Raw genomic sequence first — 18,598 nt, forward strand, 5'->3', positions numbered from 1 at the left:
TTATCAAAGGAACATTTGGATTTATTATCTGTAAAGGCAATTTTAAATGAGGTATGAATTCAATACAGTAAGTGTTCTCTCAGCAGTGTGAGTCCAAAATAGAGTTGTCGTCCCTCTCCCGATAAGTCAAGCTGTGCCTGGGCATATGGAGCTTTTCTTAATATATTCTATTCAAGGATTAGAAAGCAGTAAATATTTGTGAAAGCGATAATCAGCAACTGCTTCTGAGGGCAGCGACGATGTACTGTAAGATTTAGAAATGAGTCCCTAAAGTTAGTCATCCTGCACTGGATGCTGAAACCTTGGCTTGGTATTAAGGTCTTTTTGAGGAGAGAATGAGTCAGGAGACTGAGGTGTTAAACACTGAGAGTACAATTTTAAGATGAGAGCCTGAGTTAATGCTGCTTAGTATGATGATCACCTGTAGTGAAATGTTCAACTAAAATTCCAGCGCTGCCATTTTTCAGCTTCTAAAAGTAAATGCCTTAGGAGATGGTACAAGCCGTCTGTACTGCTGCAGACTGTAGGTTTTATTGGGCTGATTTTGATCTCACTGGACTAAACTCTGCTCCTAACTTGCTAGATAGCGGTGGAAAGAAGTGTCCTCTTACATCTGCCCAAGCCAAGTAATTTATTTTACTCTTCAGGATCGAAATGTGCTTTATGCCCTCATCAGCTCAAGGCTTGACAGCACTGTAACGGGCACTACACAGTGCTAAACAGAAAAGCCACATTCAAGAATCAATTCAGATCACCCCACTTTTTTATTAGAGTAAGCCAGTAGAAGCATAGCATACCTTTGCTTCATACACTAGTGTTTGCTGGTGCTTGCACAGGAATCGATGTCACTAAGAAAATACTGCAAGTATTTCCAAGAGCCTTTCGGCTGAGTTTTCAGCAATTGCTTCTCCTTCAGTGATCCCCTGGGGTCTGAGAAGAGCTCTTGGGGAGAGCCAGTGGAGCCTGCTCTGGTCTTTCTCTTGCCACTGTCTGTTCAGGTTATGAATCTAGCTGCTTTTGAACTATATCAGATATTCTTCTGTCTGTACAACTGCTTTATATATTTACTTATCTATACATTTATTTAATAGGAGCAGTAGATAGTTTGGGCTGGCAAATATTGTCCCGTCATGGTGAAAAGGGCCAGCACACGTGTAAAGTTAAAGAATGGTGTTGAGCAAATCAAAACTAGCAAGTGCTCAGGATGCAAACTTCCATTTGGAACTTTTTCTAGTAATAAAATTAACTTTAAAACCCCATGGGCCATTATAACTTCTTAAGTAGGAGGAGAACAGTGTAGCAATTCTGAACAGTAATAAGCAGCACTGCCAGCTATGAACTGTACATTGTGGAGTTTTTTATGAATGTGGAAATGCAGACAGGAAAATATAGTGACCTACCTGAACAAAATTTTCTGTTTCATATTTTGAAGTAACTGATTAGAGCATAAACCTTGAAAACTGAGAGCTATAGTGCTCACAATTCTACAAGTAGACATATTAAAATGACTGATAGTGAATCACTTAAGTCATTTATCCCTTTTCTCTGTTCATGATTTGCTTATAAGCAATGAAGCATTTCCCGGGTGGGTGGTCCTTACCCTCTTGTGAAGCTACTGTCTGATCACTTAGGTCATTTTTGTCATTGATGACCTCCAGGAGGCAAGAGCCTGCGGAAGTAGCTAAAACAAAGAAAAGTCCACAAAGACCATTCTGTAGATTGTGCTGTTATGAGCAAGATACTGGCATCTGTCCCTAAAAATCAGAGCCAACAAGTGGGTTTGGTCAAGCCAGCACAGAAGTTAATGCGACCATGAAAGGGGAAGGGCCTGAAGGCAGTTTGCAGACAGGATGGAGAAACCTGATAGTTAGACAGCTTGCTGAGAAAGAAAGATAAGAGCAATAGGAAAGCTTAGGAGAGATGGATCAGGCAGAGAAAGAATGAGAACAACACTGCTTCAGTAAAGAGAATGGGATTCATGGTACCACAAAAAAAAATGAAAGCAGAACAGATTTTCATGAGGTGTAATGTGGTGCTGTGACCATTCTGATTTTCACCAGGTGGGGATCTATCTCACTCCTTGTAAAGGGGCTGGTGGGCTGGTCTAGCTGAAAAATGTTCTGCTGCTCAGGGAACAGCAGTGGTGCTGATGCAGGAGTTACAGGGGGGTGTCCAGTCATCAGCACAGTGCTGGAGGTCGGAATTAGCTGATCATAATTTTCCCCTCTGGCTTTAAAATCTATTAACAGCTATTTTATGATGCTGATCATTTATCATCACACCACAGACTGCAAGAACAGGACCACCATGATATAGTTCATAGTTAATTTATTTCCATTAGTTCAGAGCTAAACTTAATTTAAAAGAATTTCTAAAAATTTGATTAGAAATGAGAAAACCTAGAGACTTTCCAGTGTAGAACTATCTGGGGAAAAAAAGGGAATTTCTAGAGCTGTGAGTTGGTGTGGGGTCTTGGATGCAGATGTTTGACACTTGGTTGTGGCATTGATACCAGCCTGTTCCAGGAATGTCCCACATTTCACAGCAAATGATAAGGAAGTTTAATGTGTGCCCAGACAGATGTATGTATGCTCAAGCCTCCTTCAGCATGGCTCTCTTCATGGCTGAAGCTGTGCTAATGAAACACCTTCTGCAGCAAGGACTGATACATGGTTTAATTACTTTCTTCTTGTCCTTCTTGTGGATAATATTAACTGTTTCTGGAAACAAACTATGTCCTGCCTCTTCCGCAAACCTGTCAGAGCTGAGACACAATCTTTCCCTCTGTCCACATTATCCCTGGTGTATGGAGACAGCAAAATGGGTTCTGATGATGAAAATGGGGAAGGTGGCTTGATCTGTAACTGGTGCCGAGAGGGAATGGAGGCAGGCTTGGTGGAGGACAAAAGGAATAACTGGTTGCCTCATTTTTACTCTCTGTTTTACAGAATCGCTCTTTTTCTTCTCTTTTTACCTTTTCTCCTGTCATGACCTTGCTGCAACATGAGGAAAAAGGGATCCTTGAGGAAGTGGCCTGGTCACTTCCCCAGCACAGCAGTTCTTTTCCAAGTGCTACTTCAAGCACACATGCTTCCAGGAACCAGGTGGTTTTAGCTCCAGGTTAAATCTCACTGCATACTGCAGGGCAAAATTGTCTCACAGAAGGATGGGGAAGTTTTTCTGATGATATAGGAAAAAGTTTTTTTCCACTTGTGTACATTAAAGTGATTTTTATTTTTTTTTTCTCCTGAGAGCTTAATCTTCTATATTAAATTAAGTCAAATAATCCTCTTGTCACTATAAAAATAATTACGATAGCTTTTTGAAAAGAACATAGGAAATAAAAGATTTTTTTTTAACCCCCAAAACACACAGCTTTTCTTTCTAGCATTATTTTAATGAGCAAAACAGTGTTAGATTTAAAACTGCAATTAAGATGATAGCACAGAAATGACCAGCTTTATTTTTTGACCATATCTGCTGTTGTTGATGCTGCTAATAGGTTCCACAGGTACTAGTACTAATTGGCCTAACACCATATAAAACTAGATTTTCTTTTACGCAGATATTAAAAAAAAAAAAAAAAAGAGAGTAAAATCTCCTTGTTTTTTGAGCATAAGAAATCTAGAGTCAATGAATCAACTGCTCAAGGTCTCATCTCATTATTGAGTGTTCTCCCCTAGTTTCTGTCTTCACTCCAAGCTCTGCCTCCTCCAGCCCAAGCTGCCCTGCTGATGCACCAATCACAGAAATAGTCCCAGTGGGCGAAGTAATGACTCTTAATCAGTAATATCCCTTTGCATCTCTTAGAAGAAGCACTATTTTTAGTAGTTTTCCTTGCAAGAATTACTTATATTTCTGTGTTCTTTGGCACAAATCCATTAACCAAATGTACTTTACTGTCAGATGTATGACCATTACAAAATATAAACTGAACTAACGTGACATGGTTACCGATTGCTAAGACATGCAGGACCAGGGTTTTCATCCCCGCTGGGGGAAACACTACTTCCTGTGCTTAGACTTTTCCTGCATTGGGACCATAAATCCTTCACGGAGCTTCCCAGCACAATCCCCAAAGGGGAACAGATAAAGCTGATATAACTGTGACTGGCACCAGTCCTGGCTATAGACAGGACTAGTCTCCAGATTAGCTAAGGTCTGAATGTTTGCATAAATTGAGACAGCAGGAATTGACCCAATATTGTAGAGTGCATTTTGAATTATAAAGTTTATTTTCTCCTATAAACTCTCTTGTTTTCCACTGTTAAAGTCCAAGGATTTTATTGCACTGTTACTAATCATAGCAGCAATTTCATGACAGTCCTGAAAAGTACCATAACTGAGATCAGTTCATTTTGCTTATATAGTCCTTGCCACCTTGCCTTGCAAAATGGCTGAAGCTGAACAGGTTCAAACAATGACTTGACACACGTGTTACTTTTCAGTGTCAGGAATACTTGGTTTACTCCCCAGCCATGGCTAATGATGTCTTCAACATTGTGCAGCTCTGGGATTTGTATGTTTGCTTGTTTGTTTATAGCAGCAGTTTCAGCAAGAAGCAGGAGCATGAAGCATCGCACAGCTGATGTAAAGAGAGCAAGAGTCTTTTGTAATTCCTTGTAGCTCTTTCAAGTACATCCATTTGTTTGACACTGATGCTGTTGTATATTTTAACCAAACACACACGAACAAAGAACCCAGTCCTGAAGCCTTTGCTTATTCAGTGTCTAAGGACTTTCAGATGTTCCTTATAGGTATTTAAACTCTTTTAATGTAAATTTGAATTTTGGATCTAAAATCAGTGAGTGTAGCTCCCTACCAGAATCTGAAGCCTGAACTGGAGGAGAAAATTTAATGATCATGTTGATGCCTGCTAGTAGAAGATCTCCTGAGATATTTTCACATCCAGGAGAGAATGACAGCTTTGTACTCCAATTATGTTTAAGATATTCCTAAACCTCATCCTGCAGATTTATTAAAGTGAAGGATGAGTGACAATATTCACATCACTTTTGTGGAGAAACGTCTCTAAATGTAGAGGCAAATTTCCCTGTTCCTCATGCCATCGTTTAGCATCTCCCATGGTTTTCTGTTTGTGTGATATCACTAATTTATTGATCTAACATTGTTTTATATCATTCCAATCCATCACAAACTCTAAACATTATGCTTGTGTGTGTGTTTTACTTTATTTTTTAACTAGATGTACAAAAAAGAATACCAACTTCAGGTCTAATACCTGATTTACACATATGCAAATGGGTTATTATGCCTTTATTTTGCAAGCATGGTTGATATTATTAAAGGCATTTGTGCTTTTTAGCCACACAACTGCATATAGTTTTTTTAAAAGAACGATCTTTCTGAAGGATTTTTCCCCACTAATGAACATAATGATTGAACATCAGGTACAGAGCCACTCAGCAGGCAAGAGAGTGATATTCTTGTAAAATGAGGTATCTCATATGGGTTGGTAGTCACATGGTGTGAATATAGCCCTATTACCAAACAGACCTGGGTTTTGCTGACCATTCTGACATACAGTCCTTTCTTTTGGGTGATGGGGGAAAATGTACAGGAGGACAAATGTATAATAGCCCATAAATATAATGTTCCTCATTTAAGTGATCTTTTCAGAAAGTAAAAACTTTCCTAAAAATGCTTTAATACCATATAATCTATTCCACTTCCCGTGTAAAAGCAGAAACAACTTAAAAATTTCAATAATTTTGTGTAAAATATTCCTGAGCAAGTCATTTGTATGCTGGATTTCCACTTGATGCAATATGAAACTGCAGAGATACCTTATCATCCTCTGAAAGCTGACATTATAAGGCACTACTGAAAATATTGCAGAGCTTTGCATAGCAAAGAACATTCAGCCAAGTAGCTAGTGAGTGTTCTGTGTTTAATATTATTAGAAGTTCAGCAGACAAGAATCTAGCCCATAATATTTATATCATTTTTAAGTGTCATGAGGAAAAAAATCCAAAATTGAAAGGAAAAAAAAAAGGAGGGAGGAAGAAAAGCAATCTAGCTGGGAAAGCTTCAGGGCCTCAATTTTTGTATTTTTACCACGGTCAAAGTTTCTTTTAATGAAGGGCTGAGCGAAGAGATGGAAAGACATCTCTGCTCTGGTGAAATTGCAGGCTAATCAGATCTACCAAGTGTCTCCTCTCTCAGTGGAGGAGAGCACTTGCACAGGGTGACAGCCCAGGCAGTGTCACCGGCACGTGGGAGCCCACAGGGCTGGGGCTGGCGCTGCTCCGTGTCCAGCGGAGCGGCAAAGCCGTGTGGGGCACGCTGGGGTCCCGTGCAAGGCAGAGACAGTTGCTGTGGCAGTGGGCACGTGTTAGATACCGTTCTGGCTATGAGAAAACAGATGTCAGGGGATGCGTGGTCCTACGCACAGTGGGCAGGCAGAGCAGCACTGCTTCGCTAGCTCGTGCGGTCTCCCTTCGGGAGGAATAGCTTGTAACTGGGTACCTCGCTCATCAATGCATTTATGACACTGCTAAATACCAGGAGTGCAGCCAGGTAATATCTTTGTTAACGTAGAGGGCTAACTTCTCACCGTTGTACACTGCTGGCACAAGATCTGTCAAAGCATGCTAATAACAAATGAGGGATAATCTTTTAAAACAGCTGGGTTTGATACAAGATGTGAGTTGGTTTTGAGTTTTTATATTTCTGCTTTGTGTAAAACTTGATATTTAAATTGTGGCTTCACTAGGGAAGGCTGTACTTTCAGGTACCTCTTGTTTTCAAACAAGATCTCAAGTTTTCCTGCCTGGTTTTCCTGACGCCTTTGGAATTAGATCTGAATTTCACATGGAATCAGAAGTAGTGTTTATGTAGATTTAAAAAAGCTGGTTTTCAAACATCTCCCAGTGTCTAAATCCTTTGCTTGCCACTTTTTTTTTGCTAGTGGTTTACTGCTGTTTTCATGGCTTTGTAAATCTAAGCTTTAATTTTTCTTCCCATTTGTGCTTTTGTCCAAAGGTGTTAAAGTTAAAATTAATTGTGTCAGGAAACACAGCATTATTATTCTCCCATCTCTGACATTCATATTGCCACTGAGGGAGGGAAAGAGATGGAAGGGGAGGTTTCTGAATGTTGTAGTAGACAAGCTGCTTGTTTCCTTCACTGATAAAGAGAGTGATTCCTTCAAAGCAGAGTAGAAAGACAGCTCGGGACTTTGGCTGTGAATAACATCACACATGGCTGCACTAGGAGCAGAGTTGATACCATGCTTTGTGGGCCACCAAGTGTCTGGGAATGAACGCTTTATGATCACATTTAGAGGAGGCTGAACCAAATCTTAACAACCAAAAGTGTTTTATATTCTGAAAACTCAAACCTTTGGAGAATGTCTTATATATTCTGTGCTAATAAGTGTAGTAAAAAATGACTCTGAAGATTTACACAGACACATAAGCACATATAGATGCAAATTTGTATGAAGTGCAATGGAAGAGGGGAGGTAGATTTAGATATGAATGCAAGAAAGAAAAACTAAACACAGTTGTACTGTTGTAGCCAGACAATGAGTTAGTACTGCTTTTTTTCTGCCAAATACAAAACATGCATCTCATTTTTAATTGTCTTCTGAGCCATGGATATACAGCTAAATAGATGTAATAAAAGGTCAGGGGCTTTAAGCTCCACACTGAAACAATAAAAAAGACAGAACTAATTGTCCTGAGACCTTTTGCATCTCATAAGAAGGACAAATAAGGCAAATTCAGAGCGGTAATTTAGACTTGATCTTGTCTCATGATGTTCAGGGACATAGTGCCCTTTCCCTATCCCACAGTGGACCAGATTTCTTCCTCACCTAAACATTTACAGACTCTTTGCTCAAACACTTCCCAGGCAGGGTAGGATGTTAGAGTATACCAGAGCTGACAACAATGCTGGTAACCTTCAGCTGGTTTACAAACCTATCCTTCTTAATTATCAGAGTCTCCAAACTTTTATTTCTCTCTTGGAGCCTGCTGTTTCCTCAAAATCTGAATCTACTAAATCCCATTCCTCTGCCAGTAACAACAAATCTACAGGAACAAAAAGCAGTGCTGTGAAAAAAGTAAAGGACCAAAGTCCATATAAGTATCTGAGACTATAAGAATTTACCATCTCTGCAGACAGATTTACTTACATCTGAAGAGGGTCCAGAGGTGATCAGTGAAAACTGTCATCTGATTTTTCCACTTCTTTGTTGAGGGTCCCAACTCTCCTTTCCTTCATGGCCATCTCAGAGAGCAAGTCTCACGGCTGGCTGCCTTGTGCTAGCCTGTGCTGTGGCCTCCTCACTTCTCCATGACCTTCCTCCCTGACATGCTTTCCCCTTTCTACTGCCTCTCCAAGAAGGCTTTCTACCCTCCCTCTTCTTCCTCCAACTTGTGCCCATCCTTCCCTAGCCACAAGTGATTAGTATTTTCATTTTTGGCAGTAGCAGTGATGGTAAATCTCTTGCTCTGTTTCACCTTCCTGGCACTGGATGTAGCTCATTGCTGTCCTGCTGGGCTGTAACTCGTTTTGGTGTGCTGCCAAGGAAGAGTAAGTTTTGGTAGATTCTGTATCAGCTGCATGGCAGCACTCAGGGCTTATTCTGCTTCAAACTATTCCTAACAAAAATTATTTATGATGGGCATATTTTCCCAAGATGGTTTTGAAGAAATGACCTGATATCTATATCTATGTGTTTATGGGGACACACACACACACTCTCATACTCATACAACAGAGCTATTTTTGAATTGTTTTTATTAGACATCTCTGTGCAAGAAATACACAATTTGCCTTTTTTATTTCTGACCAGTGTGGTCAGATTCCCTGGATTAAATGTCAACATTATTGTACAGCATTTCACTTAATCTGTTTAGGGTTGAAGTGGTGTAATATTGAGATAGAGTTACAGAAATTTGAAATCAAGTTTTTTATCCATTTTAAGAGCTGTTCAGAGTCATCCTAAAGTTAGAAACCATGCAGAAGGTATATCGTCTGGAAAAGGTGCAGACATTTCACTGCAGTCTGTTTATTCCTCTTTGTTTGCAAAATATTCCTCCTGTCACCTTAATAAATAGAAGAATTAATGAAAGATTTTTTTGGCACTCTGGCTATTACTTTTATATAGCCATCAAAAGGAAATGTGAACAGGATTGACAATTTCATTTATCTTTGTGATAGAAATGCAAAGTAAAGAATTTGTAGCAAGTTGTGTGCTCATCATAATAAAAGGGCAGCAAGAAGACCTTTTCCAGCCAGTGCAATTTATTTACCTCTTTTCAAAATCAGCTTCTTATTGTGTGCCTACAAATCTGCCTGCTCTGAATATGCATTCAAAGAGAAAGAAAACAGGACAACTTTGAAAGGATATTACATAGGAAATTGCAAAAAGTACTTTATAATTACTTGGAAGTTTTGTCAAATTGGACAGTGTATTTTTGTGCATTTCAATAGGGTATAAAAATGCACTCAGCTGATGACCATAGAAAAGAGACTATCGAGGTCCACTCCTGCTTGTAGCATTATCAGTGAGTGTGTGTCCGTTCCCGGTGAAGCTTTGACTGCCTGCAAAAGCTCTCATCTACATAGGGTCAAAGAACACCAAAACCGATGACCCTGACACAGAACTGACTCATATAGGCTGTGATTAGATATTGTTACGTAGAAAGGAGTATAAGATGAAAGGGCTGACATTAAGACTTGGAAGTGCTAGTTCTCCTCCACCACAGGGTCTTCTCCAGCATGCCCACAGGATGGAGATTATTATCTGTCTATCATGGGTGACTCCATAGTTTTTAAACCACTGATTATCCAATTTTTGTGTAACAATTTGGAAGAAATGCCCCAACCTGCTCTGTCCCACACACTCAGATACACTAGGTATGTTGGCCCTCACTGCCACAGCCAGGGGCTACAGCTTCACACGTGTCTGTGTGACACTCCTGGCTCATCCCAAATTGGAAGAAAACCCCAGTGGAGTTAGCCAATATTGAGTGCCCTGAAATCCTTTTCCTAGTAAGATGGTTGTGTAAAGGAGCCACTCTATTCCATTAGCAGGCCTCTCACCCTCTGCACTTACTAACATAACAAATGTAAATAATATTTATATAAAAAGGAGCCAGAATTTGTTACAGGAATGGAAGAGAAATTTATTCCTTGGCTTGAGGGGAGAAGCATCACCGAAGGTCTAGAGAGTATTAGTTATGGGCGTAAGCAAGGCAGGGTTTTTAAACACAAATACTATAGTGCCCACAAAACACCTGTCAAAAAATTTCAGATAATCAGCCATGAGAGGTGATGAATCATATGAGCACCTGGGTGAAAAAAAAACAAGCTCTCCGTGCTTCTCCAAGCTAGTATTTCCATAATGTCCTATTCAAGGAACACATCTCCGCTGTTACTGTTTACCTAAACCAAAGGTTTATGTGGTTCTTTGTCCTGGAGATAAGATAAAGTCTCTGTACAGAAGAGTGTTAAACTGAAGACTCATAAAACCTCCAGTCCAAAAGCAGGTATAAAACCAAAAACATTGCTGAGTCCAAGACAGAAAGGATTTTTGGCATTCAGTTTGGCAGCATTAGCACACAGTGTCAGGAACACCTTCTTCCTTCCCTCTCTCTCAATACCAGCAGAAATCAAATGTGTAAATAACAATAATTATTCAGTAGAGACAACACTGCATGTCATGTGCTTTCTCTGTCTGGCATTCACTGAATTTGCAAAAATCTGACAAATCTAACCAACCATTAAAATGTGTAATAACAATGACAACAAAAAAGCATGCTTTGAGGGAGATACACATGTAAATGTAGATGATGAAGAAACATAAGTAGAATTCCTAACTCATGATGAAGAGATTGAATAATCTGGTCAGACAGTTTTAGTAATTCAGCATTTATTTGTTAACTTGTACTGTAGCATACTCCTATTTATTTAAGTACAGCTGCACAGGATGCAGGCAGAGAGCTAGCTACAGGATAGTTTTAGGACAGGTGGTATCCTAAATTTGTAAGAAGGCCTTTCCATAATTAACAGTGGATTCACCACATCCAAAACATTAACTCGTGTAATGTGCCTTCATGTGTTATCAGAGTTATACTAAAGCCTATCAATTACTTTGCAGAATTCATAAAGGTATAGACATCTGATATATTTGGAGAGTAAAAGGTGAGTCATTAGCCACATTTTTAATTTAACAAATTTAACTTTATAAATAAGATTTTTTTTCCCCAGGCTATCATTTCTAATTATGCACCTATATAAATTCATGCTATGGTATTAACATTTCATAAACTACAAAGGGGGTTTTCAGTCCGTGTGGAATATTGTAGAAAAATTCCTGTGCAATACAACTTAATAGCATATAAAGTTATAGCCCAAACACTTGTTCAATGTTTTTGGAAGCAGCTCTATGTCAAAAGTGCAGCTTTTTTTTCTACCTGGGTAAGCCACAAGTGCAAGTACAATCGGGTGAACATTTTAGTCTTAACTTAACCTTTACCATTAGACAAAGAGTCTGGAAAGCTATCAGCTATTGCTCAAGAAAAGGTCAAAAGTAAGTGCCAAAAAGACTGAATTCTTTGTTGCTGGATATATAAGTTGATCCAAATACAGCCAAAATAACAACAGAATATATCTTGCAAGAAAAGCTAAATAAAGATGACAGTATCTTAAAAACATAAATTATTACAGCAGTTATATTGGAGGAAGACATCTACCTGCTTTTTTAATTGCCTCTGGTATTAACTTTACCCCTGAAAAGGTGACATCTTTTGGAGGTTTCATGAGAGTAGTGCCCATGGGCTGCAGCTACCCTGCACTCAGGTGGCCCCGTGGCCTCCCTGCCTGCACCCTCACATCCCTGTGTCCCATCCGTCACTCCCCGCAGCTGCTTCCCAGGATGGCTGGGCACAACACAGAATTTCCCAGAGGGTGAGTACCTTCTACTCTCCAGGGCCTCATTCTTCCCCTGTGAGCCCCAGTGATTCTCTGGGGTAACAAAGAGATTCATTTTTTTTTTTGCTTTCTGAACAAGTTCTCCTGCCTGTCCTTCCCCTGGGTTGCTTTAGGTGCTGGTAACTGTCCACACATGCAGAAAACCACAGATTATTCCAGCAGATCCCTCTTCCTTCCCACAGCACCTCTGCCCTTTCTATAGGGCCATGCTATAACATGGGTATTATTTTAAAAATTACTTAATATGACTTCTTTTAGCCATGACTACCATCACCAACTTCAGGCCTCTGGTTTCCAGAGATCTGCTTTTGACTTGATGGTGTTGCATTGCCAGAGAAACTATAGACAACAGAAGAGCTTCCTAATGCAAAAAATGTTGCTTGTTATTATCAGGATTTTCAATAATCATTAGCTAATCTGTGATTCACTGTGATGCACTTCACCAGTCTCATTACCCAACAAATCTTGCTTATTTGACTTGGCATTTCTCATCCACAAAGCAAGGCCATGAAGTTGGACTTTAAAAGACACCTTCCCTGAGAGCAGAAAGTATTTTATACAAAATCATAAGCAGCAGTGAGGAATCATCACCCACAAGATAAAATTATACTCTATCGACCAGATAATGTAATGCTGATAATTGGTATAAAATGAAGCATGATAAGGTCATGATTTTGAAAGCCAACTAGGAGTTTCCCATTTAAAGCTTGGGGGGTAATGTTTATAACAAAATCCATGTGTGCCATCCAAGAAGAAAACATGTTGGTGAGGTTTTGGCGTTGGGGCACAGGGCTCAGAGACACAGCCAGATAATTTGGTCAGTGCAAAGAAGCCACTCTCCAGTGCAGTGCTTGCCCCGGAGGGGTGGTCTTTGTCCCTGTGCCTGTTGCCCTTGTGCCAAGAAAGCAAGGCGTGCTCAGCCCTGGTGTGCCGTGGCCAGTGCTGGCAGCGAGGAGCAGGACTGGTGCGCCTCACTGCCCGGGTTTGCAAAAGTGCTTTTGACATTTCTCCCCATTTGTTAGAGCAACCATCTGGCCAACGGACTTGTTCTGAGGTGTAAAGCACAGCTCAGAGAGACTTTATTACTAAGAAAGATGCAACAAAAATAGATAAGCAGAAAACATCGTATATAGAGCTTTCAGGCACAGAATAATAATGCTGGGAAAACAGACTGAACTTCCACATATGGTGGCTTAAGTTGGATGCACTGGAATAGACCATGAGCACACACACAGCTGCAAGAAAATACTACTTTGCTGGGATAGAAAACTCTAATCAGTGCTTAGTGTTTTCCTCGCAGTGTTCATCTGCTAACAGTATTGTGGCTGAATTGATTCTGGTTATCACTGCACTTAACATCTTCATAACTGCTTCCCAGTTTCTTCCTGAAAACCTAAACTCCACAGTAGCAGAAACTAGTGAGTGGTGGCAGGATCACTGCTGTATGCAAAGATCTCTAAGGGAGAACACGTATAGTCAACTTTATACAGGATTATTAGGATTAGCCCCTAAGAAAGGTCAAAACAAAGCAGACCATCTGAACAATGGAAATTGCTATCTCTAACTAGCAGTGTAGTCAATTTGTCTAAACAGATATCTATTTTTACATGGTGGATTAACCTCAGATTAGTGAAGTAAAAAGGCTAAATATTTAAGCAGATGTAAATATTTGAATTCTAGTATTTTTATAGAGTTGTGACTGTTTATTACAAATACTTTTCTGCTTAGTGATATGATTTGTTCCGTGGCTAATCAAACACGCACCTTCATCTTCTTCCTGTCAGTTGCACTACTCTTAAGCTGGGGGCTGATCTGAGCAGGCTGTATGTCCCTGGGGTTGGGACAGAACGTGCTTCGGCACAGCTGGGCTAGGGCAGCAGTCCCCCAGCACCGTGACCGCTGCCCACCGGGTGGTTACCCTGCCCGCCAGCTGAAATACCTCACAAATGTCATCCATACAGCCTGAGTCTCAGAAACACAAATTAATTCCTAGCATGCTATGAAGCCTGTCCTTTCCAATTCACCTGGATACCTGCCTCTGCGTTTGAATGACTGCCTGCAGTGAACTGGACATGACTGAATTACAGCTTGAGAAATAATCATTCTACTCAAAATTTTTCACCATGTCGAAGGCTTAAATCAGAGCAAAGTCACATATGAGCATCAGGACTCTTACCCACATAAGAGACGAGGAAGGTAGAAACATATTTATGCATCTAAGTTTTGTTATCTATGTGTTATCACCTAAATCAGCCTCCTGACAGTCAGTAGACCTTTCCAAGGAAAACATCTGAAGTCAGACACATGCTTATTCCTAACAGGAGCCACTTTGAACAAATGTGTGTTGCAATTTTTTTTCTAAAACTCTGAAAATAGGACTATTTGTCCACAAAACACTTTGTTAGAACCATCTGATCACCTCTAAGGAATCATTTCACAAAGATCTTTTGTCTCAGACTCTTTTCCAGGATACTTTTGCAGATTAATTGCTGGAACTTGTGTATTTCTACAATGATCGTTATCATTATTTTAAACTAGCAAAATGTAATTTAAAATTTGTAAAAGTCAAACTCTTCTGAGTATTTCCTTGAATCCATCTTCCCATATCTTCAGTATTCCATCTGAGTATTGTCTATATCCACTATTTTCTGCCCACCTTCTTTCCACCTGACAACCTCCTGTCTGCTGAAAATTATTAGTTATCACTCTGTAATCCACAACTTTTAATCCACACCTACCCAATGTGCTGCTGAGGTTAGGTTTTGGTATTGTCTATTAGAATCTGTACAAAGGACTGACACAGAAAACCCTGTCAGAAGTTAACCAATTCAGATCTTGGGAGAAGGGAAAAACATCAGAGTCCACACAAGAAGGATGTGGAATCAAGAGCAATTTGCCTTTCAGTTCCCATGTTCTTTCCTTTGCTTGTGGCAGCACCTCCCCAGGTCTTCTGGTGCCAAAATCTCTGTGGAGGATGGGGAGAGTCTTCTATTCCTGGGCAATTTATGACCAAGAAAGTGATTTAAATCCCATTAGTTCTTGAAATGTTGTTGGTCCTTTGAGGCTTTGCAATTCTTTCTCCTTTGGGAAAAATTACTTTAGGCTTGAGGGCTGCAGGAAAATTACCCAAGAGAAAATTCATCCTGGCCAGGAGTGGGTTCCAACCTTCCCAGCCAGAAGTCAAGAAGCAGAGAGAGGCATTGCTCAGGTCTATCCATTTCTCAGGTCACTTGCTGGAGCGGTCCCTCTTTCCAAGCCCTGAATATAGCCCTTCACAAGTAATGCCAGCAGCTCCCTGATACACCCACTGACTGGTTTCTCTCATTTTTGGGGATAAGCAGTTTAATTGTCTGGATGGATTTTTCTTCAGTCTGAGTCCTTCCTACCATGGCAATAAAATGTTAATGCATCAACAGGCCATAGCCAAACTTTCCCAGTGTCACCCCCCAGTTCAGCACTTACTCCTCCACGTGCATCAGCCCTGTGGCTTTCTAACTACAGCAAGCACTGAGGAAACACTAGCAAGTAATTGATCCTGCTGAAACAAAATAGTCATTTCAATTCTAATTTAGGAGCCATAGTCTCTAACAGTCTTTCTGAAACAGTAGGTAGTGAGTTGATTCACCAACAGACTGAAGAGATGCATTATTGATGAAAGGGTTGTCTGCAAACCAAGAAATACACGTCCTTGTCTATTCCCTTCTCCGTTCCACAAATGCATGCTGCCATGAGGGGGGTGTGGAGGTGACCCCCTCTCAGGCAGGCTGCTGCAGAGATGCTCTACTGGCATCTCCATCCAGGCTGCTTTCTCCCAGTGCCAGGGCTGCTGGGAGGAATGAGAACAGAATAGGGAATGTGGCCCAAAGTTTATCTTTATTTCATATAAAGAAAAGTAATATAAATGATTAAGTCAGAGCATCTAATTCATCTGTACAGCATGAGGTCAGGTGTTTCAGCTGATAAATGAAGCCATCAACTTATTACCCTAGTTTTGGCAGAATTATTAAGAGCGTGTTTACATTCAGGCTCATTAAGGGAGACATCTCAAACCAAAAGCATCCAAAATTAATGGATGCTTTTTGAAACTGTTGGCTTCAATGAGTTGTCTTGCATTCTTTTATTAAGTGGATAGGTTTTTGTGGTTTAGGCAGAGAGCAGCTGCAGATAGTTCCTTAAAAAATAAAAATACAGTCTTGATCTGTAAAGGAAAATTAATTGAATACTTAGAAGCCTTTCTGTGCATCAGCCCAAAAATGGTGTGTTTAATACAAGATGTTTGTGCGTAATATGGTTTTCTGTGTTGTGTGTGTTTTATATATAGTATAACATTCTTGTTCTACTTGAACTTGTCTTTTTCTTGCACTTTGTTGTTTTATGCTCTAGTAATAATTGGAAAGACAGGGTTTCTGTACATTTTCTGATTGCACTGATTTAACAAAGGTCATGATTTTGGCTTTATCGACTAGCCAGATTCACACTGTCAACATCTTTTCCCTTGCTATCTCGCTCACCCATGATTCAAAGACATAGTACGTTGGCATGCTATGTACTTAAATCCCTAACTCTATTTTGAGTATTCCCCTATGTTCTCACAGCTTAAGTGGCATTTATAAAGGTATTTAATATAGAAAATCTTATAAATCATTTAAAGCACAACAAACCTGAATGCTGAGTATGTATATATATACTGTATATGGAGACAGAAATACAGACCTATATAAAATAAAATGTATTTTATGTTAAACTGTTATTAAAACAATTGGTCCTGGCAAAAGGCCCACAGGAGAGTTGCCCCCCATATCTGGATAGTCATTGTGGTGAGGCCAAGAAACGGAGGCCATCGTGCTGCAGAGGATGCTGCAAGTCCTGCTGGCTCAGCTTTCTTCCTCATTTCTTTTGCAACAGCAGTATACTCTCTGTCACAGCAGCTTGTTTTTGTGAGCTACCTAGCAGCCAAATCAGGAAACCTAATGCAACCACATTTAATAAAAAATTTTTTCGTACTAGCTTCAGCTCTTGACCGGAGGGATGCGAGAAATGACTTTTTAACAGCAATGTTTTTTATTCCAATAGTTTATCAAGTACTTATTATTTAAAAAAAAAAAAAAAAAAAAAAAAGGAAATAAAAATAAATCAATGCATTCTAAAAAAATAAAACTCATTTCCCCACCTCTAGTTAATCAGGCTTTATTTGCTTAGTATCTGTGATGTTGCAGTAGTTATTCTAACTCTCCAGTCATTCACTGTGTCTTTCTTAAAAAAATGGATAGATGTGACCTGAATTTCTAACTCTTTTGATTTTCTAGCTTTGTTCTGGTAGAGATCCTAGAGTGATGAGATCCTAGCAATGCAAATATTAAAAAGGAAAGGAGAATCAATCTTAGCATTTTTAAAAAGCAAAGCAAACTATCCAGTTTTACACATGGAAAACATGTATTCTTTAAAATCTTGCACAGTAGGTTCATCTCTTCACCCTCTCTATTTGGAGCTGACAGGTTGCTGAGGCGCTTATATTGCAGCTCACACAAAAACTTGCAGAACTGAGGCCTAAGCTTTAAGAGGTTGCTGCAGATGTCTGATCTATTGGTTTCTTATATGGATTTTTTTCCATATGAGGTGCTTGGAGTTCTCTGAGGTCAAATATATGCCAGTTTTCTGTGTGGGAGATGTTACTAGTTTCTGTGAGTCCAGTGGGAAATACAAGGTATTGCCTAACTTAGTGGTGTTCTCTCTTGGAATTAATGTTCTTTTTTTAGTAACGTTTGTTAGTAGCATTCTCATTTCTGTGTTTATTAATAATATTTTGGCTTCATTTCCCCGTTAATTATACCACTTTAAGAATGAGATGAATCAGGATGTTGGTAAACAATTGTTAAAATTATTTTGTAGCTCCAAATGTGGAGTATTTTGATTTTTGTCAAAGTGTTTATCTCTTTCAATGGATAATTATATTACTTTTTCCCCAGAAGAGGGACAAGTGTTATTTTAGAATCTATAAAATATTTTATAATAATTATCTTTAAGATATAAGATATTACAATATGGTGATCTAATATAGTTTATAAAGATCCTGGTGTAAGTGAAACACAAGCATGTTACTCAAAGGGAGTAATCACAGTATGTAGGGAGAGACACTTCCGAGGTAAGCAATACTCACCTCCGTACCGTCAGGCACTGCTGGGACATTTGATGTCAGAGCTTCTCATGGTAATGTTGAAGTTTGGCTGCTTCCCTGGATTTAGTATGTTCCTGCAAAGCAGAGTATTTTTTATAATTCCCAAGACTGAGCTGAGTTGGCTTTTATTCAGCCACTTGCCTCTAGGTCATCCACCTCATCCAAGCTCTTCCCAGTAAATTTACTAGATGCCTTCTGCTGTGCAGGGCTTGCAGCGAGCAGTGGAGGTGCAGCAGTTCCGACATGCTGCAGGATGAGCTGCCGAATGGCAGCCCCACGTGCTGATGGACCTGACAGATGATGATTTTTATATGTTGCCTTCTCTTGCCATGTTTTACTCCTAAGTGTTAGGAAGCCAGCATCATGTCTTTTACTAAAACAGGCTATATGCTGTAAATTTCAGATAAATTTTATAGTGCGGAGTAATTTGATTTTCTGACTGACAATAAAATTTTT

Source organism: Tyto alba, unplaced genomic scaffold (genome assembly GCF_018691265.1).
Source record: "Tyto alba isolate M040663 unplaced genomic scaffold, T.alba_DEE_v4.0 Super-Scaffold_26, whole genome shotgun sequence".
Lineage (NCBI taxonomy): Eukaryota > Metazoa > Chordata > Aves > Strigiformes > Tytonidae > Tyto > Tyto alba.